Below are 4,941 nucleotides of genomic sequence, written 5' to 3'. Positions count from 1 at the left end.
AATCGGAATTAAGGTAGAAAAAATCCTATTGGCTGATGCAATCAGCCAATAGGATTGAAGTTCAATCCTATTGGCTGATCCAATCAGCCAATAGGATTGAGCTTGCATTCTATTGGCTGATTGGTTCAGCCAATAGGATTGAACTTCAACTTCTACCTTAATTCCGATTGGCTGATAGAATTCGGAATTGAAGGGACGCCATCTTGGATGACATCACTTAAAGGTAACTTCATTCTGTGTTAGCCGTCGATTGAAGAGGATGCTCCGCGTCGGATGTCTTGAAGATGGACCTGCTCCGCGCCAGATGGATGAAGATAGAAGATGCTGTCTGGATGAAGACTTTTGCCCGTCTGGAGGACCACTTCGCCCCCGGCTTGGATGAAGACTTCTCCCGGCTTCGTTGAGGACTTCGGCCCGGTTGGATGAAGACTTCTCCCGGTAAGATGATCTTCAAGGGGGTATTGGGTGGGTTTTAGAGTAGGGTTGGTTGTGTGGGTGGTGGGTTTTAATGTTGGGGGGGGATTTGTACTTTTTTTTTTACAGGTAAAAGAGCTGATAACTTTGGGGCAATGCCCAGCAAAAGGCCCTTTTAAGGGCTATTTGTAATTTAGTGTAGGGTAGGGCTTTTTTATTTGGGGGGCTTTTTTATTTTGTTAGGGGGATTAGATTAGGTGTAATTATTTTAAAAATCTTGTAATTTGTTTATTATTTTCTGTAATTTAGTGTTTGTTTTTGTACTTTAGATAATTTAATTTAATTGTATTTAATTGTATTTAATTTAGGGAAATAATTTAATTATAGTGTAGTGTTAGGTGTAATTGTAACTTAGGTTAGGTTTTATTTTACAGGTACTATTGTATTTATTTTAACTAGGTAGTTATTAAATAGTTAATAACTATTTAATAACTATTGTACCTAGTTAAAATAAAATACAAACTTGCCTGTAAAATAAAAATAAACCCTAAGCTAGATACAATGTAACTATTAGTTATATTATAGCTAGCTTAGGCCTAGATTTAGAGTTGGGCGGTAGCCGTCAAAACCAGCGTTAGAGGCTCCTAACGCTGGTTTTGGGCTACCGCCGGTATTTAGAGTCAGTCATTAAAGGGTCTAACGCTCACTTTGCAGCCGCGACTTTTCCATACCACAGATCCCCTTACGTCATTTGCGTATCCTATCTTTTCAATGGGATCTTTCTAACGCCGGTATTTAGAGTCGTGCCTGAAGTGAGCGTTAGAAATCTAATGACAACACTCCAGCCGCAGAAAAAAGTCAGTAGTTAAGAGCTTTCTGGGCTAACGCCGGTTTATAAAGCTCTTAACTACTGTGCTCTAAAGTACACTAACACCCATAAACTACCTATGTACCCCAAAACCGAGGTCCCCCCACATCGCCGCCACTATATTTAAATTTTTTAACCCCTAATCTTCCGCTCCGTACACTGCCGCCAACTACGTTATCCCTATGTACCCCTAATCTGCTGCCCCTAACACCGCCGACCCCTATATTATATTTATTAACCCCTAATCTGCCCCCCTCAATGTCGCCTCCACCTGCCTACACTTATTAACCCCTAATCTGCTGAGCGGACCGCACCGCTACTATAATAAAGTTATTAACCCCTAATCCGCCTCACTCCCGCCTCAATAACCCTATAATAAATAGTATTAACCCCTAATCTGCCCTCCCTAACATCACCGGCACCTAACTTCAATTATTAACCCCTAATCTGCCGACCAAATCTCGCCGCTACTGTAATAAATGTATTAACCCCTAAAGCTAAGTCTAACCCTAACACCCCCCTAAGTTAAATATAATTTTCATCTAACGAAATAAATTAACTCTCATTAAATAAATTATTCCTATTTAAAGCTAAATACTTACCTGTAAAATAAACCCTAATATAGCTACAATATAAATTATAATTATATTATAGCTATTTTAGGATTTATATTTATTTTACAGGTAACTTTGTATTTATTTTAACCAGGTACAATAGCTATTAAATAGTTAAGAACTATTTAATAGCTAAAATAGTTAAAATAATTACAAAATTACCTGTAAAATAAATCCTAACCTAAGTTACAATTAAACCTAACACTACACTATCAATACATTAATTAAATAAAATACCTACAATTATCTACAATTAAACCTAACACTACACTATCAATAAATTAATTAAATACAATATCTACAAATAAATACAATGAAATAAACTAAAGTACAAAAAATAAAAAAGAACTAAGTTACAAAAAATATTTTTTTTTTACAAACATTAGAAAAATATTACAACAATTTTAAACTAATTACACCTACTCTAAGACCCCTAATAAAATAACAAAGCCCTCCAAAATAAAAAAAATGCCCTACCCTATTCTAAATTAAAAAAGTTCAAAGCTCTTTTACCTTACCAGCCCTGAACAGGGCCCTTTGCGGGGCATGCCCCAAAGAATTCAGCTCTTTTGCCTGTAAAAAAAACACATACAATACCCCCCCAACATTACAACCCACCACCCACATACCCCTAATCTAACCCAAACCCCCCTTAAATAAACCTAACACTAAGCCCCTGAAGATCTTCCTACCTTATCTTCACCTCGCCAGGTATCACCGATCGGTCCTAGCTCCGAAATCTTCATCCAACCCAAGCGGGGGCTGGCGATCCATAATCCTGCGGCTGAAGAGGTCCAGAAGAGGCTCCAAAGTCTTCATCCTATCTGGGAAGAAGAGGCGATCCAGACCGACAACCATCTTGATCCAAGCGGCATCTTCTATCTTCATCCGATGAGGAACGGCTCCATCGTGAAGACCTCCAGTGCGGATCAATCTTCTTCCTGCGACGTCCAACTGAAGAATGATGGTTCCTTTAAGGGACGTCATCCAAGATAGCGTCCCTCGAATTCCGATTGGCTGATAGGATTCTATCAGCCAATCGGAATTAAGGTAGGAAAATTCTGATTGTCTGATGGAATCATAATCAAGTTCAATACGATTGGCTGATCCGGTCAGCCAATCAGATTGACTTCGCATTCTATTGGCTGATCGGAACAGCCAATAGAATGCGAGCTCAATCTGATTGGCTGATCGGATCAGCCAATCGGATTGAACTTGATTCTGATTGGCTGATTCCATCAGCCAATCAGAATTTTCCTACCTTAATTCCGATTGGCTGATAGAATCCTATCAGCCAATCGGAATTCGAGGGACGCCATCTTGGATGACGTCATTTAAAGGAACCGTCATTCGGCGAGTAGGCGTCGGTTGAAGAGGTTGGATCCGCGTCGGTTGGAAAGAAGATGGCTCCGCTCCGCTCCGCTCCAGAAGAAAGAAGATTGAAGATGCGGCTTGATAGAAGACTTCATCCCGATGATGGACTTCCGACTTCAGCCCGATGATGGATTTCTTCAGCCGCCGCTTGGATCCCGACTTCAGCCCGAGGATAGACGTCACTCTTCAGCCCCACGCTTGGGCTTGGATCAACACTTCCGAGTCTTGGATCAAGACTTCCGAGGACGGATCGTTGAACCTGGTATGGTGAAGATAAGGTAGGAAGATCTTCAGGGGCTTAGTGTTAGGTTTATTTAAGGGGGTTTGGATTAGATTAGGGGTATGTGGATGGTGGGTTGTAATGTTGGGGGGGGTATTGAATGTGTTTTTTTACAGGCAAAAGAGCTGAATTCTTTGGGGCATGCCCCGCAAAGGGCCCTGTTCAGGGCTGGTATGGTAAAAGAGCTTTGAACTTTTTTAATTTAGAATAGGGTAGGGCATTTTTTTATTTTGGGGGTCTTTGTAATTTTATTAGGGGGCTTAGAGTAGGCGTAATTAGTTTAAAATTGTTGTAATATTTTTCTAATGTTTGTAAATATTTTTTTATTTTTTGTAACTTAGTTCTTTTTTATTTTTTATACTTTAGTTAGTTTATTTAATTGTAGTTATTTGTAGGTATTGTATTTAAATAATTTATTGATAGTGTAGTGTTAGGTTTAATTGTAACTTAGGTTAGGATTTATTTTACAGGTAATTTTATTTTACAGGTAAATTAACTATTTAATAGCTATTGTACCTGGTTAATATAATTACAAAGTTGCCTGTAAAATAAATATTAATCCTAAAATAGCTACAATATAATTATAATTTATATTGTAGCTATATTAGGGTTTATTTTACAGGTAAGTATTTAGCTTTAAATAGGAATAAGTTATTTAATAATAGTTAATTTATTTCGTTAGATAAAAATTATATTTAACTTAGGGGGGTGTTAGGGTTAGGGTTAGAATTAGCTTTAGGGGTTAATACATTTATTAGAATAGCGGTGAGCTCCAGTCGGCAGATTAGGGGTTAATGTTTGAAGTTAGGTGTCAGCGATGTTAGGGAGGGCAGATTAGGGGTTAATACTATTTATTATAGGGTTATTGAGGCGGGAGTGAGGCGGATTAGGGGTTAATAACTTTATTATAATAGCGGCGCGGTCCGCTCGGCAGATTAGGGGTTAATAAGTGTAGGTAGGTGGAGGCGACGTTGTGGGGGGCAGATTAGGGGTTAATTAATATAATATAGGGGTCGGCGGTGTTAGGGGCAGCAGATTAGGGGTTAATAAGTGTAAGGTTAGGGGTGTGTAGACTCGGGGTACATGTTAGGGTGTTAGGTGCAGACGTAGGAAGTGTTTCTCCATAGAAAACAGTGGGGCTGCGTTAGGAGCTGAACGCGGCTTTTTTGCAGGTGTTAGGTTTTTTTTCAGCTTAAACAGCCCCATTGTTTTCTATGGGGTAATCGTGCACGAGCACGTTTTTTAAGCTGTCCGCGTCCGTAAGCACCGCTGGTATCGAGAGTTGCAGTGGCGTTAAATTATGCTCTACGCTCCCTTTTTGGAGCCTAACGCACTGAAAACCCAGCCATTCTGTGAACTCTAAATACCAGCGGTATTTAAAAGGTGCGGGA

Source organism: Bombina bombina, chromosome 1 (genome assembly GCF_027579735.1).
Source record: "Bombina bombina isolate aBomBom1 chromosome 1, aBomBom1.pri, whole genome shotgun sequence".
Lineage (NCBI taxonomy): Eukaryota > Metazoa > Chordata > Amphibia > Anura > Bombinatoridae > Bombina > Bombina bombina.
The sequence above is the reverse complement of the archived record's forward strand: the minus strand, read 5'-3'. Positions refer to the sequence as shown.